Source organism: Nomascus leucogenys, chromosome 7b, assembly GCF_006542625.1.
Source record: "Nomascus leucogenys isolate Asia chromosome 7b, Asia_NLE_v1, whole genome shotgun sequence".
NCBI lineage: Eukaryota > Metazoa > Chordata > Mammalia > Primates > Hylobatidae > Nomascus > Nomascus leucogenys.
This window is the reverse complement of record NC_044387.1, coordinates 89115581-89138005: the sequence shown is the minus strand read 5'-3', so window position 1 is coordinate 89138005 and position 22425 is coordinate 89115581. Positions and strand designations below refer to the sequence as shown.

The following is a 22425-nucleotide window of genomic DNA, read 5'->3' as shown; positions in this document are numbered from 1 at the left end:
TAATTAAAAGCTACTTTCTGGCTCCTGGTATGTCTGGTCTTTGGGAAAGAGATTACAATCTGTGGCAAACAGTAAGTTAGCTTATAAAACCAGAACCCAGTTCTGCAGTGTGAGCTGGCTCTGAACTTCTTGTCCATGAACATGTAGCTAAATTAAGACCACATTGTGAAGTGGGTGACAATGGGATGTAATGTCACCTTGGCTCTGAGGTCATCCCATATTCCCAAGTACCCATTCTGACTTGCATTACCTTGAGTCCTCTTTGGATGGAATTTCCAGTACATTCCTACCCTTGTGTTCCCTTTCCCTATAAAATGCAGCAATTCCTAATCTCTCATGTCCTCTGGGCCACGCTCTGTGTCTCTCAAGATGGCTACTCATTATTTAGCAATTTTCTCCTCTTCTTCTTCTACTCTGTTTTTCCTTCTCCCTCCTTCAGTATCATCACTTCCATTTACTAAACCTTCTCTACTTTCAAATATTGTGCTGTATGTTTTACATACATGATCTCATTTGTTCATCATTATTTTTATCTTCATTTTTCAGATGATGGCAATAACTTGCCCAGGTTAAAGCTAAGGACTAGAGATTAGATTCAGAATAACTTTTTCTGATTCCTAAGCCTGATAACCATCACATTGTAACAGAAGACCTAGAGAGGAGGCTACCTACTACAAAGAAATCATGTTCTTTCCTGTTTACATTGTAAATGGTGTATTGGGGAGTGTATAAACCCTTAATTCAAACAAGAAAACGTTATCTGACGCAAAAGTGAGGCTTTAAGTGAAGCTCACTCAGCATGCTCTGACCAGGAGGAGGCAATGGAAAGAGATGATGAAGGTGTTGTTTATTGACACCTGGAGCCAAGAGAGGTGTGGGAACCAAAGGAGCAGGTTAGAGAGAAAAGAAAACTTGCTTAGAGATGGTACGGTCATCTCTAAGCAAGTCTTGGAGATGAATCTCAAAGAGATAAATCTTTGAATCTGAGAAGAATCTGAGAAGCTGTCTTTTTGCCTAACGCATGCAGACCTGTAAGAAAGGGTTTGGAATAAACATACTGAGAGGGATTTTTTCTGAGCCAGAAAAAAAAAACTCTAAAAGTTGGGCACAGTGGCACACATCTGTAGTCGGAGCTACTCTGGAGGCTGAGGTGAGAGAATCTCTTGAGCCTGGGAATTTGAGGCCGTAGTGTGCTATGATTGCACCTGTGAATAGCTATTGTGCTCTGGCCTGGACAACACAGCAAGATCCTGTTTCTAAAAAAATTTTTTTAAATGTTCCTAAGGGCCAACATAGAGTGAATTTTCCAGTCTAGAGGTGATTTATTTATAAAATATATTTTATATCAAACTATCATATGTAATATAGAAATATATTACTTATAGGAAAATGATAGAAATTGGTCCTGTATTAAATTATGTTCTCTTAGGTCAAGTAACAAGGGTCCATTACTCACTCCTCTATTCATTAATATGTTTATTCATTTTATTCGTCGCTAAATATTTACTGAGCACTCACCATTGACAAAGTCCCATATCTATAAGAAGACAAATAGTAAGTATACTCTCTAAAGGAATTTCTTTAAGTGGTTTTTCTTCCCATATTCATATCCGTGGCACTCTGATATCCACAAGGATGCTGGTTAATATTACTGCAGTAAATATTTGTAGGTGAATAAAATAAACATATGAATAAATAAATAGAGGCATGAATAACGGACCCTTGTTATTTGACCTAGAAGAACATGATTTAATACAGGACCATGTGGGAGAGGGCTTCTAAGGCTCTGAGGCTCGCTTGGGGAGGAAACAGACAAAGGTCTGTGGGAGGCCTGGTCACTTCTGACCTGATGGAATGCGAGCTGCATTCATTTCTTTTCAGTTCTGGATTTTTGTATCTGATGCTGATCTAAAACAAAAACCATGGCCAGGGTACAATGGCTCCATGCACTGGTGTTCATGCTCTCTCTATCCCAGAGCAGTCCTGAGGTTCTTAACTCACTCAGAGTAGAAGTCAGCTTGTCCCACTTCCTGCTGCTGTGGTACCAGGACAGCATCTCCAGGGAAACACCTTCTGCTCAACTCCTAGTGTCTTTTCTGTAAGTGTGTGGCTTCAAAAACACTCAGTCATCTACTTCATTTAAATATCTTGGACATTGTGTGGCCTAAAAGTGCCATGTGTCTTCAAATCTTACTCAACCTCTACTCCATGTGAGGCTTCGGGCTGTGGAACGGCTGTGAACCTCTGTTTCCTCACAGGTGGGAAGGAGATAATGCCACCTGCTTAGCAGGGTTCTTGTGAGAATTAAATGTCAATGAAATGGAAGATTCTAATTAGAGTACCTGGCACATAGTAGGTACTCTATGGTATCTGAAGATTGGGTCTAAATTTCATAGAAAGACACTGAAATAATTTCATATATTAAAACAATGTTGTAACTGGTTTCAAGCTCTGAGATTAAAAATATATCAAATTCTGTAGAGAATGGCATTTTTTAAGTTATACTTTACGTTCTGGGATGTGCAGAATGTCCAGGTTTGTTACATAGGTATACACGTGCCATGGTGGTTTGCTGCACCCATCAACCTGTCATCTACATTAGGTATTTCTCCTAATGCTATCCCTCCCTTTGCCCCCTACCCTGACAGGCCCCAATGTGTGATGTTCCCCTCCCTGTGTCCATGTGTTCTCATTGTTCAACTCCCACTTATGAGTGAGAACATGTGGTGTTTGGTTTTCTGTTCCTGTGTTAGTTTGCTGAGAATAATGGTTTCCAGCTTCATCCATATCCCTGCAAAGGACATGAATTCATCCTTTTTATGGCTGCATAGTATTCCATCATGTATATGTGCCACATTTTCTTTATGTAGTCTATCACTGATGGGCATTTGGGTTGGTTCCAAGTCTTGCTATTGTGAACAGTGCTGCAATAAACATATGTGTGCATGTGTCTTTATAGTAAAATGATTTATAATCCAATGAGTATATACCCAGTAATGGGATTGCTGGGTCAAATGGTATTTCTAGTTCTAGATCCCTGAGGAATCGCCACACTGTCTTCCACAATGGTTGAACTAATTTACACTCCCACCAACAGTGTAAAAGCATTCCTATTTCTCCACATCCTCTCCAGCATCTGTTGTTTCCTGACTTTTTAATGATCACCAGAGAATGGCTTTTTTGGGGGGGGATAGGGTCTCACTCCAGTTGCCCAGGCTGAAGTACACAGGCACAATCTTGGCTCACTGCAACCTCAACCTCCCAGGCTCAGGCAACCCTCCTACCTCAGCCTCCCCAGTAGCTGGGATGACGGGCACATGCCAGCATACCTGGCTCATCTTTGTATTTTTAGTAGAGATGGGGTTCCATTATGATGGCCAGGCTGGTCTCGAACTCCTGGACTCAAGCCATTTGCCCGCATTGGCTCCCAAAGTGCTGGGATTACAAATGTGAGCCACTGCGCCCAGCTGAGAATGGCATTTTTATGTGTTTTAAATTCAGTAATATGTAAATGCTCAATAAACGCTTGCAATTATCACATGAAGCAATTTAAAATAATCAGAATTTGTACATATGAGTCCCAAGTTACTTCGCAATGTTTATGACTATTACAAAATGAATTTTTAAAGGATCCCTAAAAATAGACTTGTCTTTTCTTTTCTTCCCTTATAAATGAAAACCATACGGAAATAAGACTGAGTTTGGAGAAGAATAAGAGAGTATTACAAAGTGACAAAACCTAAACATGGTTCATTAGGAAAGAATGACTGAAATTCTAATCCTGTGCAGGTCCAGGATTATGAGGGAAGCAAAAAGAATGCCACTGACACTAGAATAGAATATTTCCTGCCGGGCATGGTGGCTCATGCCTGTAATCCCAGCACTTTGGGAGGTGGATGCAGTGGATCACTTGAGCCCAGGAGTTTGAGATCAGCCCGGGAAACATGGTGAAACCCCGTCTCTACCAAAACAAAAAACAAAAAACAAAAAAACAAACAACAACAACAAAAATAGCTGGGCGTGGTGGTGGGTGCATGCAGTCCCAGCTACTCAGGAGGCTGAGGCAGGAGAATCGCTTGAGCCCGGGAGGCGGAGGTTATAGTGAGCTGAGACTGCACCACTGCACTCCAGCCTGGGTGATGGAGAGAGACCCATCTCAGAAAAAAAATTCCCAAAGCCACTTTCTAGCTACCTTACAAAGAAAGGTGCCATATATAATATATTTCATGTAAATCCTGTGGATATGACTTTAACTGGAGGGGAAGAATCTCCGAGTTTTACATGCTAATAAGCCAGAGACTCCAGAGTAGCCCTACAGTGGACCACAGGAACACAGGGGACTCATTGGCGAAACTTCCAGTTGGAGAAATGCTGAGCTAAAGACAGCGGCTTTGGAAAACACTGTGGGAAAAATATACTCCATGGAAATGTGCGTCTTAAAACTTTTCCGTATGAAAAACTAAAAATATTTCTTCCTCCACAGCAGTGTTCTAATATATAAGTAGTTTAAGAACTACTAAGAAGGAAAGAACAACAGAGATTTTTGTCTTTGGTTCAAACTTAACATTGATAAACACTTTGACTTACAAGTCCGTCCTGGGGTTGCAAGAATGACTGAGAACAAAAAATGCATTGGACATTTCTAATAAGGTACATTTCTTTTCCTTGAGATGGTAATTCCTATTTCCTGTAGCTTTCCATCTGCTGAGGTTGAGCCATCCATACTTCTTGAGAAGGGCAGAACTCAATGGATAACAAGAAACCATTGTTCCATTTTGACATCAAAATAGATTTTGAAAGTTACAAGTAAAACAATAGGCATAAGTGTCTAGGTTTCAATTTCAAGAACCAGGTACCTGAAGGAGAAAACAGAAAAGTCTTTTCTTGGTTTCCCATAGCTGGACATTCAATATCCAGAATCAATCTTTGGACACTGAAGCCAAAGAATTTTCCAGCATGCTCTTGGGTGAGACAGATGTTAGACATGGGGTTTCTCTCCACAGAGGGAAGTAGTAAAAATCCTGGACTGGGGGAATATTTTTTAGGAGAAATTTGGAGGGATAAGACTATGGTGAAATTGCTACTTGGGTTCCTTCTGAGGCACCCGGTATGCCCCTACTTCCCAGTAACTCACGAGAAAGAGAAGAGATGAAAGAGATCATAGAAACCTCATAGATTTGAGGGGGAAGTGAAAATCAGAAAAGTCCCATGCTGCAATTTGGTACTTGGAAGTAGGTCACCGAGCCCGGAGCCAAAAGGAGGTAGTCACAGTAAGGTAACCAAGGGGCTGGCTGTGTTTAGGCCCCCCGCACCCACTGCCAGAGCTGGGAACGAGGGAGAATCACAAGTTCCCAAACGCTCCTGTGGCTGTGAGATGAGAAGGCCAAAGAACCTGACAACCCTGCAGCCAAGATGAGGAGGGCAGAGTCTGTGCAGAGACTGAGGCTGGAAGTCAGAGGAGATTTGCAATGTGGACAGAGGCTGACACGTCAAACACAGGGGGAAGTGCCATGTGGAAACGCCAGGGAGGGAGAGAGGCCTCATGCCTTGCAGTTGTGACAGCACATAACTTGCTTTTTTTTTTTTGAGACAGTCTCTGTCACCCAGGCTGGAGTGCAGTGGTGCCATCTCAGCTCACTGCAACCTCTGCCCCCTGGATTCCGGCAATTCTCATGCTTCAGCCTCCCCAGTAGCTGGGATTACAGGCGTGTGCCACCACATCTGGCTAATTTTTGTATTTTTAGCAAAGATGGGGTTTCACCATGTTGGCCAGCTGGTCTCAAACTCCTGGGTTCAAGCGATCCACTGCCTCCACCTCCCAAAGTGCTGGGATTATGGGCATAAGCCACTGCGCCCAGCAGGAAATATTCTATTCTAGTGTCAGTGGCATTCTTTTTGCTTCCCTCATAATCCTGGACCCGCACAGGATTAGAATTTTAGTCACTCTTTCCTAATGAACCATGTTTAGGTTTTATCACTTTATAATGCTCTCTTATTCTTCTCCAAACTCAAAGTCTGATTTCCCTGTGGTTTTCTTCTTCTCACAGGTTCCTCTTTCCCCAAAGAAACAAAGAAAGGATGGATGGGTGGGGTCCTTTGAAGCCGGGTATGGTAAATGCTACAGAGATTGAGTTAACCTGGAAAAATTGTGGTTTGAAACAGGAAGTGACTCAGTTTCCTTGAATAGGTGAGTGAGGTCTAGGTACCTTCCTGCCAAGCAGAGCAAGGTGAATTCATATTTTATAAATAAAGGTGCTTTTCTGCACGTAAATGGTACTGTGCATTTTAAAATCCTACTATACATGAATACTTAGGGGATGATTGAACTGGAAAAGTAGAGAAAGGATAAGATCGGTGGGGTCAGTATAATGAAGCATATATTGTGTGTATATATATATATATATATATATATATATATATATATATATAATTTTTTTTTTTTTTTGAGATGGAGTCTCACTCTTGTCACCCAGGCTGGAGTGCAATGGCACAATCTCGGCTCACTGCAACCTCCGCCTCCCAGGTTCAAGTGATCCTCCTGCCTCAGCCTCCTGAGTAGCTGGGATTACAGGTGCCCGCTACCATGCCCGGCTAAGTTTTTTTTGTATTTTTAGTAGAGACAGGGTTTCACCATGTTGGCCAGGCTGGTCTGAACTCCTGACCTCAGGTGATCCATCCGCCTTGGCCTCCCAAAGTGCTGGGATTACAGGCATGAGCCACCATGCCCAGCCTTGTTTTTATACTTTTAATCTAAGAAATCCATTTGCACAGGCCCAGCCCATGGATCTGTGAGTCTAGCATGTAGTATTTCTTGGTGAGAGAAACTAGGGATTTCAACTATGCACAAGTGAGGGATGTGGGAGGGGGAAAAAAACATTTTAAAACATTTAAAATTTACTGTTCGTGGTTACAAGTTTCCTTAGGAGACATAATATTTTTTTTTCTCTAGTCTAAAAAAATAATTTGGGCTAACCTCAAAAAAGCTGGGTTTAATGTTTCTCAGACTGTTTCCAAGCAGACTAAAATACCAACAAACTCATATCCACAGGGAGAGGTTTATGGTTCACCAAGTTTGCATGATTCATGCTGAAGAACCTGAGATGCATGGATGTGCCTTCTGAATGCAACGTGTGGAACACACACACACCCAAGCAGTGGGTTCTTTAGAAGGGCTGCCTGACATGGAGGGCCACTGTAGAGAAAGTGGAGTCACTGAAAGGAAGACAGGAGAAAGAGGACAGGCAGCATTTCACATTCATTTTGGATCTGTATGGGAAAAGTATTCTGGTAGCAGCTTTGGAAATTTGAGTTGGATCAATATCTGAGCCAACAGTTTCAGATGCTTATTCAAATCCTCTTCAAAGCAACAGCTCTTGAGCTTGAAAAGATGAGTTGTAAACACTTAAAAAAAAAAATAGCGAGAAGGAGCCATCAGGATAGCTGGGCCAACCATGCTCAAACTGTCAGAGTTGGAGAACTAATTTAATATAAATGAAAGAGCATTTTAAATGGTCCCTATGATTAAATATGTTATTATTATTTTTTAAGATGAAGTCTCGCTCTGTTGCCCAGGCTGGAGTGCAGTCGTGTAATCTCAGCTTGCTGCAACCTCCGGCTCCCAGGTTCAGGCAACTCTCCTGCCTCAGCCTCCCAAATAGCTGGGATCACAGGCATGTGCCACCGCACCCAGCTAATTTTTGTATTTTTAGCAGAGACGGGTTTCGCCATGTTGGTCAGGCTGGTCTGGAACTCCTGACCTCCAGTGATCCTCCCACCTCGGCCTCCCAAAGTGCTGGCGTGAGCCACCGCACCCGGCCTAAATATGTTAATTTTAATGAAAAGGCTTTGTAAATTCTAAAGTGGTATGATGACATCTGTTACTATTGCCGTTGTCATTTTCACTTAGTCGTCATGCCGCCAACAGCTACAGCAGCCCAGAAGTGATGTGTCACATACCTCACCGTTGTGGCCCTCTGGCCATGAGGTCTAATTACAGATGGACATGGGACTGTCCTGAGATTTAGTTCTTTCTGTCAGAAAATAATCATAATGCTCATTTGAATCACAGAAATGGCTATAAGTAAACTAATAAATGGGAGTCGTTCTCATAATAGAAGATTTAAATTATTTCTTAATGTTTCCATTGTCATCTCAAATCATTACATGGGCACTGGACACAAATGATGCCAGCACCCCCCCCAAGTCGGTAATGACACCATCATATTTAGGGCATCAGCAACCCGAGTAATGACTCCTCTTTTTCACAATTTAGCCTTTCAGGCACTCACCCTAGGATGTTTTTTTTGACTTGGCAATGTAATACATTGGGATTTAGAAGTTATCTAAAATTTGTCACCTTGTAGATAAGAAATCTGAGGAAATCAACATTTCCAGCTGGGTACTGTATCAGTTTTCTGTTTGTCCTCACAGCTAATTCCTTGAAAGATCTGTTTGCATTTCATGGTGTCTACTTTCCTACCTTTCATTCTTTCAACACACTTCACTCAGGTTGCCGTCTCGGCCCCTTCCTGGAATGTCAACCAGGACCTCGTCTTGTCCAATTCAAAAGATTATTCTCAGTCCTCATTTGTTTTGGATACTGTGTAGCATTGATAAAATGGATCACTCATTTCTTTTCTTCCTGAAACATCGTCCTCATCTGGAAACTCTTCTGGGCTTTCCATCTTACTGGGTACCCCTTTTCACCTTCGGCCTCTAATGCTAGAGTGCTTCAAGGCTGGTTCTTAGAACTTCTTTCTATTTACATTCACTGTCTTAAGAGACAGCAAATAGTCTCATGGCCTTAAACACAATTTCTCCTGTGGTGACTCTCAAGTTTATAGCTTGAGTCCAACATTTTTGTGATTTGTATTTCGAGCTGCCTGCTTGACATTCCCATATGGAAATCTATAAACACACCTCAAACTTAACCTGGCCACAGATCTCTTGGTTCTCTTCCACGTCCCAAATTGCTCTCTCTTACTGTTCACCACATCCATAAATAATACCACCTTTCATGCAGTTCTTAGGCCAAAACTCAACAGTTATCCTCGATCCTTTTCTTTCCCTTCCATCCTGAGTGCTAGCCATCAGAAAATCCCATCATTCATGTCCTGAAAGCTCATCACTACTTTATTTTTCAATAGCTGTCTTTCATTACATTATTAAAATATCACAAATAGGTCTTAGGAATTATCTGACATCTTGTTTCTGTAGCTGTACAACTCTTAGATCTTACTCATCAGCCTGCTGAACTGTCCCTTTTTCAGAGACATAGATACCATCCAAAAATTTCTGATATCCTGGTTTTTAGCTGTTGTGGTTTGCTGAGTCAAAGCAGCTTAATTTGAAACAAGTTCAATGTCATTTCCTTTAAGGATGAACTCATCTTTCTGAGCTTGGGATATTGAACAAGCAACACCTGGGCTCACTCGAACCCTGCAGATATATTTTTCGCTCAAGAAAGTTCTGACTTCTGCAATAGAGCTATTCTCCTGCATAATGACATTGATGGGGAAGTGAGCACACAGAGACCTCATATTGTCACAGAAGCCCAGTGTAATGCCCTTGATCATCATCTGTGCATGACTACAGATAGCACGCATGGCAGCCAATTCCTATCTTTTCAGCATTTGTCAACCCGGAGCCTCTGCTCTTTCTTTCCAAGGAGCCCGAGTTCTATACTGACGTGACTGAAGTCCCTCTGCAGGGCTCCTCTGGGGCCTTTCACAAGAACTGTGTCCCTTCAGAGTGATGTCGACATTTTCTGGAATGTGGACAGTCTGATCACTGAGAATAGCCTTCATTCTTGCAGCAGATGCAGCTCCCATCACTTCTTATTGCCTCCACTAACTACTTCCACCCCACAAACCACCATGGTTTCTGGCCTGAACTATAGTAACCCTTCAAGGGGTCTTGCTGGCTTTCTCGCTACCTCCAGACTATTCTTCATGCAGCTGCCAAGTGTGCTATTTAAAAAATTAAATTAGATCATATAACTTCTTTGCTTGGAATTTTCTTGTGGCTTCTCATCATACATTGAATAGACACCAAAGTCCTTACCCTGGCTTGCAAGTTTCCTGTTTATTTCTCCAATCTCATCTTCTACTGTATCCCCCTTCCCCATCATGTCCTATGCACTCTGACAGCCTCTATCATCTCTTACTCTTAAGCTCCCACATGTCAAGCTTCTGTTCACTCAGGGCTTAAAAACGTGATCTTTCCCTGTTAGACATGTTCTTCCCCCAGATCTCTGCATGGTTTGCTCTTTTTATATAATTCAAGTCCCTGCCCATATTTTACTCCCTTGATCTCCATCTAAATTAGATCCCTCAACTTTGCAGCCATTGTCTATCCCTCTACCCTGTTTTTTTTTTTTTTTTTTTTTTTTGAGATGGAGTCTCACTCTGTCTCCCAGGCTGGAGTGCAGTGGTGCGATGTGAGCTCACTGCAAGCTCCGCCTCCTGGGTTCGTGCCATTCTCCTGCCTCAGCCTCCCGAGTAGCTGGGACTACAGGTGCCCACCACCACGCCTGGCTAAGTTTTTTGTATTTTTAGTAGAGACAGGGTTTCACCACGATAGCCAGGATGGTCTCAATCTCCTGACCTCGTGATCCACCCGCCTCGGCCTCCCAAAGTGCTGGGATTACAGACGTGAGCCACCGCGCCCAGTCACCCTTTTCTTTTTAGTACTTAACAATATCCCATATTACATTGTTTTATACTTGTTTTCCTATTAACTGTCTCCCAGACTAAAATGTAAACTTCACGAGGGCAGAGCCTTTGTCTTGTTCATTGTTCCATCCCCATGTGTGGAATAATGCTTAGCACAGTTGAGCCCTAAGCAATGCACGCTAGGCATTCTTTGAACATCTGTATAGTGTGTATGGAATGAATGTTTAAGGACTTGGAGCCAAACACTGAACAGAAAGATGGGAGTGAGTCAGTGAGATGGAAATAGCACATTTTACTTTGAGATACTCCATATCTTGGTTGAATCCTGATTTTATCTAAAATCACACAATTGTTTTTCTTCAGACTGTTCCCGTATACAAATCATCACCATGTAATGAGCTTAAGAAGCACCAGAATGGAAAATAATAGCATAATGTAACAGTATTTGAAAAGTAATACTTGGAAATCCACAATTAGGATCTTATCTCAGTTTTGTTCTGGAAGATGTCAATAGTAATTTTACTGTATCGCACTGAGGAACTTGCATGCACATCAGCTCATTTGAATAAACATCAATCATTACCTTAGGCATGAAATAAACCATGTGTCAAAAGGAAGTTAACTAAAAGGTATACTCATATATAACCATCTTAACTAAGTAAGGATGACTAAAACTTTAAACACACACAATGGAAGAGCACTGATATTTTGCCAAAAATGTTAGCAGGAGATGAGGCTTCTGAAGTATAGATTAGCAGTGATTTCTTATAGGTTTTGTTACACATTTTCTCTAAATAACAAAGAAGGAAAGTTTGCATCCTTCTTCAAATTCTACAAGGACAATTACTAGAGGCTCTAAATACTCAAGGGAGATAATATTCTTATTTAAAAAGCTCTGAATTTTTTATCCTTAGATTTCTGACTTTTAAAGTATCTGTATTATTGTATACTGTTGCATACCTATTATATAGTATGTACTTGTTGCATAACCTATTACCCCAAAATTTATTGGCTTAGAACAACAATAAGCATTAACTGTCTCTTATGGTTTCTCTGAGGCAAGAATTTGGCAGTGGTCTAGCTGGGGGTTCTGGCTCTGTGTCTCTCATGAGTTTGCAGTCAAGATGTTGATCAAGGCCACAGTCAGCTAAAGGCTTGACTATGGCTGAAGGATCCATTGCCAAGGTGGTTTGGTCACATGGCTGGCAAGTTGGTGCTGGTCATCATTGGGAGGCCCCAGTTCCTATCCGCATGGGCCTCTACACAGGACGAGTGAGCATCCTCCCAAAATGGAAGTTGACAGAGAGGGCACAAGTAGGAAGCCACTATGCATTTTTTTAACCCAGCCTTGGAAGTGACACACTGTCACCCCCACTATACCTGTGAATTACACAGACCAACTCTGAGTCCATATGGGAGGAGACTACAGAAAAAGCATGAATACCAGAAGACAAGGTTCATGGGGCCACCTTGAATGCTGGCTAGGGTGGAGTGGCATGGGTTCATTCTTCTCAAATCCCTCCCAACTCAGAAGCAAGGGAAGAGGAGGAGGAGAGGGTGGGAGGGAGAGAGAGACAAAGGGGTGGGTTTGGGGGGTCAGGAAGCAGGGGAAGGAGGGAGGGAAGAAGGTTAATGACAGAAATGTTGAGGTGTCTGAACTTGGGGCCAAAATGGGTTCTCAAATATTAAAAGAACTACAAGCCTATATACCTCCCTACTTTCTCCTTGTACTTAAATGGCATGTAAGGTGGGGATTAGTTTATTGATATCAAGAGGGGAGAGTCTTCTCTAGCATTAGTCAGGTGGCTGCTATATTTCCTCCAAGGATAAGCAATGAGAGTTTTCGTAATGTCAACTGAGATTTGCCAAAATCCTTTCTCTTGCTTGTTCGCTTTGCCATTGTCTCATAAATGTACTCTTAATATAGTTTAGCTTTTTTTCACCCCATGTAAAAGCTTTGGTCACAAGTCTAGGCTGCCTCCTCTTTCTTCTCCTCCTCTTCTTTCTCTTCTCTCTTACTCTTTTCACTCTCTAAATTTCTCCTCAAAGTTATTTTGTAATTATTTATACTATAAGTTTTAAAAGATTTTAGGTACTGGAAATAGTAATCAATATACATTGGGAATTTAAGTAAGTTTTGTGGTCACTAAAAAGTAGCTTCAAGTTATGGAGGTCACCAGTAGATATAAATGGCAAAAAAAATTACTACCATATTTTCAAAGTATATAGATGCCAATGTTATCATATGCATGGAATAGTTATCAGGATATTCTCTGTGGAAACAGAATAAAAAATTTAAAGGGGAACCACAATGCCACCTAATCTCAGAACACAGAACTGTACAACAGACTTTTAAAAAGGTACAAATCTAGAATATCTTAGTACCCGCACTCTTGCATAAACACCTTGGCCAAGATAACCATCTCTATTCTATGGAAAAGCAACATCTGCCTTTTATCAAGAAAATTATGGGAACTGATGACTGCAAGGAATGAAAATAACTCTAGCATGGTATTTAAGAAATAGACTTTTTTTTTTTTTTTTTTTTTTTTTTTTTTTAGGCGGGGTCTTCCTCAGGCTGGACTACAGTGGCGTGATCTCTGCTCACTGCAACCTCAGCCTCCTGGGCTCAAGTGATCCTCCCACCTCAGCCTCCTGAGTAGCTGGGACTACAGGCGCATGCTGCCAAGCCCAGCTAATTTTTGGAGTTTTTTGTAGAGTCAGAGTTGCGCCATGTTGCTCAGGCTGGTCTTGAATTCCTGTGCTCAAGCAATCCACCCGCCTTGGCCTCTCAAAGTGCTTGGATTATAGCCGTGAGCGCCCAGCCTACAAGAAATTGACTTTTAGTTTGAACCTGATCTTGTGAATTCCTACATTTGGCAAGGAGGACTGAGTGTTCAACATCACCCGGATCTGTCATAACATCCCAGCTCTGACTCACTCCAAGCAGGCTTTCATGTTCTGTGTAATCCTCAGAACAGTGTTTAGGACAATTTTATTTCATCTCCCTTGGTTTTGTGAAAATGACCAGCCTTCCCATGCTACTGATTAACATGGAATTCCTTATGTCCTGTCCCTCTACCCACTCTTTTTCTAGTATTCTAACCACTAAAATCACAACCAAAGATGGAGACTATTTATAAAGAACTGTAGGAATGATCCAGTGTTTATTTAGTCTACATTTGCTAGCAGGTTACTGTCCTACCAAATGAACATGATACATGTGCATGCTAACCTCCTGGAGATGAGGTTAAACTGTGGAGTCCATGCCCTGGGGTGAACTGTGTTAAGAAATGTTAATGCTTCCAAGTTGATATTAAGAACAGCTTGATATTTATTCAGTAATGACTCTATTAAGGAAAGTGAGATTTAGCGACATTAAGTTTCTTGCTCCAGGTCACACAGCCATTAATTGGAGATGTCAGGCATGGATCTCAGGGCTATCTGATTGCCAAGCTGCTATGACAGGCTATTGCTCTCCCAGTGTGGTAATCTACACTGGATAGATTTTAGTGTGTCCCAATACCTAAAATTAATTGCTTTTATAATTAATCAAACCTTATGTTAGCATGTATTATACTGCCTGAGAGGCTTCGAAAATATAATATGTGGACTGGGCACGGTGGCTCACACCTGTAATCCCAGCACTTTGGGAGGCTGAGGCAGGCAGATCACCTGAGGTTGGGAGTTTGAGACCAGCCTGACCAACATGGAGAAACCCTGTCTCTACTAAAAATACAAAATTAGCCAGGCGTAGTGGCACATGCCTATAATCCCAGCTACTCAGGAGGCTGAAGCAGGAGAATCGCTTGAACCCGGGAGGTGGAGGTTGCGGTGAACCAAGATTGTGCCATTACACTCCAGCCTGGGCAACAATAGCAAAACTCCATTTAAAAAAAAATATATATATATATACACACATATATATGTGTGTGTGTGTGTATGTCTATACACACACACACACACACACATATAAAATATGTGATCTCATGAATGTAACATCTATTTGCTGAGTTTGTTACCTTCAGTTACCATCCAGACAGAGACAAATCATCTATCCAAATAATGGTAAAGTAAACCGGAAGTACAGTAATAAATGGGCACTAAAATGGAGAACACTTCCAGTTAGAAGTATTAGGAAAGTCTTTCTGGAGAAGATATTTGAGAAGGGCCTTAAGGCATAACTAGGGGGTGGGGACAGGAGGCCACAGAAATAGTGTTTCTGTCAAACCCAGCTGAGTAGAATAACTTTTTTCTTCCAAACTCACTGAATTTTTCTTGCAGTTGGAAGAAAAATCTATCTTTGACTTCAACTTGCTAACTAAGACTATAGTCAGTGACTTTTTTTCAAAAGTGCTTCATGTACAAAGAAAAAGCATACTAAATAGTGGTCAATTTTGTTAAAAAATATATATATAATTTCTGCAACATGGTGAACATATCCTAAACCACAAGTCAAACCTTTGTATAATCCCCTGGACTTCAGTATAGACAGAAACTGTGACTTGTTTTTAACCAACAGAATATAAAGGTGATAGGAAAATGTGGTACATACACACCATGAGATACTATGCAGCCATAAAAAAGAACAAAATTTTATCCTTTGCAGCAACATGGATATGGCTGGAGGCCATTATCCTAAGCAAATTAATACAGGCACAGAAAACCAAGTACCACCTGTTCTCACTTATAAGTGGAAACTGGCCAGGCGTGGTGGTTCACGCCTGTAATCCCAGCACTTTGGGAGGGTGAGGTGGGTGAATCACCTGAGGTCAGGAGTTTGAGATCAGCCTGGCCAACATGGTGAAACCCCGTCTCTACAAAAACACAAAAATTAGCTGGGTGTGGTGGCAGGCACCTGTAATCTCAGCTACTCAGGAGGCTGAGGCAGGGAGAATTGCTTGAACCTGGAAGGTGGAGGTTGCAGTGAGCAGAGATAATGCCACTGCACTCCAGCCTGGGTGACAGAGTGAGACTCCAACTCGAAAAAAAAAAAGTGGAAACTAAGCACTGGGTACACATGGACATAAAGGTGGCAACAACAGACACTGGGGTCTATGAGACAGGAGAGGCGAGGGAGGGAGAGGGCAAGGGCTGAAAAACTACCTATTGGGGTACAATGCTTACTACCTGGGTGACAGAATCATTTGTACCCCAAACCTCAGCATCACACAATACCCCCATGTAACAAATCTGCACATGTACCTCCTGAACCTAAAGTAAAGGTTGAAATTATCATTATTACTGTTATTGAGATGGAGTTTCAGTCTTGTTGCCCAGGCTGGAGTGCAATGGCATGATCTCGGCTCACTGCAACCTCTGCCTCTCGGGTTCAAGTGATTCTCCTGCCTTGGACTTCTGAGTACCTGGGATTACAGGTGCCCACGATGCCCAGCTAATTTTTGTAGTTTTAGTAGAGACAGGGTTTTGCCATGTTGGCCAGGCTAGTCTCGAACTTCTGGCCTTAGGTGATCCAACTGCCTTGGCCTCCGAAAGTGTTGGGATTACAGGCATGGGCCAGCACTCTCGACCAATTATTTTTTTAAAAAAGGTGATAGGAAGTCACTCACTCAATTAGTCACATTATATAGTGTGTTCGGCCGTTCTTGCGTTTCTGTAAAGGACTACCTGAGACTGGGCAATTTATAAAGAAAACAGGTTTATTCATCTCATGTTTCTGCAAGATGTACAGGCATGGCACCAGCATCTGCTCAGCTTCTGAGGAGACCTCAGGAAGCTTTTACTCATGGTGGAAGGTGAAGCAGGAAGAGGCAGGTCACATGGTGAGAGCAGGAGCAAGAGAGAGAGAGTGGCAGAGAAGTGCCACATACTTTTAATGAGAACTCACTAATGCCAGGACAGCACTAAGCCATGAGGGATCTGCCCTCCTGCCCCAAGCACCTCTCACCAGGCCCCACCTCCAACACTGGGGATTACATTTCAACATGAGATTTGGCAGGGACATATATCCAAACTCTGTCACAGGGTAAAGGTGATGGAAGGTCACTCCCATGATTATATTATATGACATATATGACACCATCTTAGCAGACTAGAGAGAGACTCCTGCTGGCCTTGAAAGCCTTGCAGAAGCAGCAAATTGCCACACTGTTAACTGCCTCTGGAGAGGGCCACATGGCAAACAACTGGAGTGGCCTCTAGGAACTGAGGGCAGCCTCCATTAAATGGCCAATAAGAAACCAAGGCCCAGTCATATAACCACAAGGAAATGCACTCTGCTAATAACCTAAAGGAGCTTGGAAGCCCATTCTTCCCCAGTTGAGCCTCCAGATGAGAATACAGCCTGAGTGACACCTTGATTGCAGCCTGTGAGACTCAAAGCAGAGGACCCAGCTAACCTGTGCTTGGATTCCTGATCCACAGGAACTTATGAAGCTTATTAAATGTGGGGTGTTTTAAGCCACTAAATCTATGGTAATTTGTTTTACAGAATAGGAAACGAATACACCATAGAAGTTGACCAAGCTTTTATTCTCCCAAAGGATTTGATATATTCACCCCTATATTACTTAGAACTGTCATCTAATAATCTAGTTATGCTTGTCTGATTTATTTGTACCAGTGGTTAGAATAACCTGGTGTGCTTGTTTAAATACATACAGATTGCCAGGTCCCACCCCAGAGTTTCTGGTTCAACTGATTTGGGGTGAGACTGAAAATCTGCATTTTCCACAAATTCCTAGCTGATGCTGGTGTTGCTGGTTTGGAGGACCACATTTTTAGACCCATTGATCTCTACTAATTTGTTTTGTAAATATTTTTGTGTCAATGTATATCTCTAGGGTAAAAGGATAAAATATGTATTTTTCAAATATTTGATTATTTAGAATACTGAAACCTTTGTGTCAATACTCTAACATTTTCTCCTGTTCCTCCATCCATTATCCGTATTTCTCTCTTCTGAAGAAAAAATTACAAGTAAATTCAGAAAGCTGATCACAATGGGGAATGTCAAGTGGGAACTGATAAGAAAAAGGATCCTACTTTTCCCAATATTTGAGTTTGACTTGGGAATAAAGACTCTGGAATACTAGTATAAAATGGGCAAAATATTTATAGCAAAAATAATTATTCTAGGAGTTACAATTGCTCAAAATGTTGGAGTTCTTGAAGATATTTACAGTATCTCAGCCACAAGATGTTAATAATCTATCTTTAAAATTCTCTTAACGCAAAGCTAAAGTTTAGGTTGGGAAGGTTGCTTGGCTTCCCTGAGACTAGGAATTTTCTTTATAAAATGAAGTGAACTGACAAGGCAACTGGCAGGTCCCCCAACTCCATATCCCATGGCTTTATGAAGTCTTGGGTCTCTTTCTCTACAAACAATGAAATTTCCCTGCCTTCTCTACATATGGTGACCATATAGCCTGAATTTCCTTGGACATCTGTAGTTTCAAATATACTGTCTCATTGTCATAGTATGTGTCTGAAGTTTTAACTCTGGAAATAGTTATACTGACATTTTTCACTGTTAGGAATAATACCTTCAATTGGGAGTAGGCTACATATCCTGTTTGCCTTTACTGTTCTCTCTTGATTTCTATGCTTTTGCTGAGAGCTGGGCATGCTTTTCCCGCAGGAGTGAAAACTGACTCTCAGCCTGCAGGCTGGACTTCCTTGCCTACTGCCTCAGCCTCAGGGTGGTGTCCTAGACATGCTGTCTTCTCCCACATGCCTCTGTGGTAGCAAGTGATCTACCCATTTATGCCGCTGATTAGAGTGTGGCACCAACACCGTATGAGAAACCTCAGAGCATAAAAGATAAATAGTAGTAATTACAGCTATCTGCTTTTAGGTAACTATTGTGTACCCTTTTCTATCTATACACTAAAAAATGTGTAGTAAATAGAATCCAACTTAATAAGAAACAGGCATCATTTCAGATCTTAGCTCCAATGTCTCTATCAGATGGACTATTTTAGCTCTGGTACTTTATCGCTGTCTTTCAGGCATACATTTCTCTGGACACATCTCCAACCTATGCATGGTTATCTGATCATGCAGTTTTCTCACTTGGAAAAATGTCAAGTACCTTTTCTTAGATCATACTCCTATGTCATTTTCATTAATGTCTTCTCAGTCATTCAACTATTGTCTCAACCCCTTTTGATGACCCCCCTCTTCTAAGCAGGATCTTTACAACTTTAAATATTTCCAAGTTATTATCATTTATATCTCTTGGTCCCTTGATGTATCAATTTGTTTCTTATGTTTCTAGTTCTGTGAGTGAATGTCTAGGCATTTAAAAATAATAGCTTTCACAAGAACCATGGTTCATAATTTTTTCTGCCCAGGGAAGAAAATCGGTACAATACTCATAAGTTAACCAGAATGGAGAACGGGCTTGTTATTCACTCAAATATTTGTTCAAATGTACTATGCACTAAGAACTGTGCTAGCTCCAGAGACACAGGGATGAATACGACAGTCCTTATGCTTAAGGACTCATATTCTGTGTCACACGGGTTTTCTGTCTCAGGTGTTACTACCAGCACTAAGGTTTCAGGTCCCTCCTCTTTATTTTATTTATTTATTTATTTTTTGAGGCGGGGTCTCGCTCTGTCGCCCAGGCTGGAGTGCAGTGGCGCAATCTCTGCTCAGTGCCAGCTCCGAACTCCTGGGTTCATGCCATTCTCCTGTCTCAGCCTCCCGAGTAGCTGTCAAGTCCCTCTTCTTGATGAGGAAAAGAGCTGAATGAGGGTAAGCTGATTATCCAAGCAGGCTTTATAGAATTCACATATCTATATTTTATGCTTAAGTGGGGGAGGGAAAAAAGGAAATGATGTTGAACTAGAGATTCTGATTCAAGCTGGTGAAAGAAGAGAAAAGGTGGTAAGAACAGGGACATTGTATAGGCCAGAATAAAGTGGAGCTCACATCTGATTTTATTTTGGACCCATGATTTCCCGACCTTTGTGTAGTCATGATGTAGCAAAACTTAATGAATAAATGTGAGGGGTCAGACTCAACATTCTTGAGTACATATAGCAGATGCATTTAAAGCACATTCAGAAAATAATTTTTATTTTAAAGTTGGAAAAGTTTTATCCAGCCCTCCTCTTTTCTCCTGCATATAGTCCTCAAGCACTCAAAGCTCACCAATTAGTTTGGATCATTTAGATCACGTGCAAAATAGCGCAGGCAGTTTTTACACCAAAATGGTCACTTAGAATTCTTTAAGCAGAATATACTTAATTTTAGGAGTTTACTGTGTCTATACTGGAACGGGAAAGTAATGAAAATAATGAATAGAAGAGAACTCTTAACACATACTTCCTAACACACTAGAATGTGTTGTAAAATGAAAATACCATTAAACTCTAATGGGATTGCAACCATACATAAACAAAATCCAAAATAAATTTAAGTTACATATATTACCTTGATGCACAATATGCTCTTTTAAAGTGTTACACCCCTAATCATTCCAGTTGAAGAAGGAAAAAAAAAAACGTGTTATATCCTCTTTTTAAGAGAATGAATCATTATTTGCCCCCCAGTATCTCACAGCCTCTAACTAATGATGTCACCACAGTCTATACTTAAACTAATATAGATTGGGGTACCCAATGAAGTATTAACAACATATGAAGGCGATTCAAAGGGCTGTTGTAAGAGGAATGCTGAGCTAGGAGGCTTGGGTCCTAGGCTCCAGCTTTGATGATCATGATAATGATGAAGAAGATGAATAGTTGCTATTAATTTTTAGGTACTTACTGAGTGTCATGCATTAGGCCATGTGCCTTACATGAATTTTCTCTAATGTAATCCTCTTAACAGTCCTATGGTGCTATTATTACTTTTGTTTTATCAATAAAGCTAAAGCTTAAAGAGGCTAAGTGACTTATTCAAGGTCATAGCTGAACTAAAAAGGTAGAGTCAGGATTCCAGCTGATGCCTGACTCCGAAGCCTATACAGACGCTCCTTGACTTAGAGTGGGGTTATGGCCCAATAAACTCATCGTAAGTTGAAAATATCGTAAGTTGAGAATGCAGTTAATACACCTAACCTACCGAACATCATAGCTCAGCCTACCTTTAATGTGCTGAGAACACTTATATTGGCCTACAGTTGGACAAACTCATCTAACACAAAGCATACTTTATAATAAAGTGTTGACTATCTCATGTAATTTATTAAGTCCTGTACTGAACATGAAAAACAGAATGGTTATACTTGAAATACAGTTTCTACTAAATACATATCACTTTCACTCCATCATAAAGCTGAAACATCATAAGTTGAATAATTGTAAGTTGGGAACTGTCTTAATTGTCCTCTTTGCCACCGCTAGACCACGTCTTCTGAATCACTTCTAAAATAACAGAGGGGTTGGACCAGGTGACCTCTGAGGTTCCCTTTGGCTTTAAATTTTAGAAACCCTTTGATGCCCTGTTGGAAGAACATGAGACTGGAGTTGTGTTTTTCCCCACAGAAAACAGAACTTGTCTTGGCTCTGTTTTATTCTGCTCTATAGCCTGGAGACACAGAGAGTAAGTCTGTGACCTCAAGGCTGTGGAGGGTGTGCAGGCACCCTGTAGATTGACCATGGTACAGAGAAGAAAGAACTGGCCCAACAGAGATACTTTAGTCTCACTGATCTATATTCCTAAGCAAGCTGACTCAATACAAACAGAAGCAGAGAACAAAGGGGGCCCCCAGGGAGTCATCTGTTAGCAGCACTCTCTTCCTGGACACGCAGGATTCTCACACTTTATACACCACACTCACCCCAGAGGTTAGGCTCTCTCCTCGGTTATTTGGAGAGGAAAATATCCTATGACTGAAGTGACTGCCCCAGAGTGTTGTCCTCTGGGCTGAGAGCTTTCATGAGGACAGGACTTTACTGGCTTCTGGCATCTGTTTGCTCTCCCCCCACCCCTTTTCCAGGGAAGGCAAACGCAGAGAACTCTGTGGAGCTTTCAGACTCAGATTTTTTTCTGGGATTCCCCTCTATCTATAGCAAAGATTTCTCAGACAGTGGAAGCAAATTCCCATCTGTCAAAATTTGGAAATTTCCAAATTCCCCTTATTTATCTTGTGCTTGTTTTGGAAAATCTGGGAGATGTCCACAGATAGATACGTGGCGGTCTCCTGAAGGATGTTTTCAAAAGATTGCAAAACTGAATCACAGTGAAAGTCAAACTGCAAGCAAGCTCTTATTTTTAGGCTCCATGCCAGACCTGACCAAACAAAACAAGCAGAAAATAAACAAGGACATCAAGTTAAAAGACCCAGTCAGCAACCTCATTCAAACTGTTTATCTATAACAGAGACCAGGGTGAGCATCGCCAACCAAAGTTCTAAGTTTAACTTTAAGCTACTTACAGACCTAAAATCATGGTACTGCTCACTTAGTAGGAATTGAACAAACCCATCAAATCTTACATTATAAGTTGGAATTTTGAAAAAAGGAGTGCCTTTTCATAGAACTGCCTAGTGATAGGACAGGAAACATCATCATTAATGTCTTTTATCAAAATCTGTAGTGTCCCCATTAAAAAAAAACTTGAAAGTAATTGAACAATATTAAGTTTCTGTCTCAGACACTGTGCTAGGTGCTGGGGATTAAACCATCATTGATATCTTCATAGATACCATGTTCCTTCAGAATATGATAGCCTCGTGGTGTAATCAAGCATCCAAATGGATGTCACTCAGTGTGACAATGAATTCAATCCACCCATTAAACAAAGAGATATTTATTGAGTGTAGATTATGTGCCAACCA

At 41.3% G+C, this 22425-nt stretch overlaps 1 protein-coding gene and 1 pseudogene across 5 annotated transcripts in view; both read right to left on the bottom strand.

Moving 5' to 3' along the window:
* PALLD (palladin, cytoskeletal associated protein) overlaps positions 1–22425 on the bottom strand; it is a 434220-nt gene that overhangs the window by 162276 nt on the left and 249519 nt on the right. The window lies entirely within an intron of this gene.
* Positions 9235–9806, bottom strand: LOC100580118 (annotated as a pseudogene).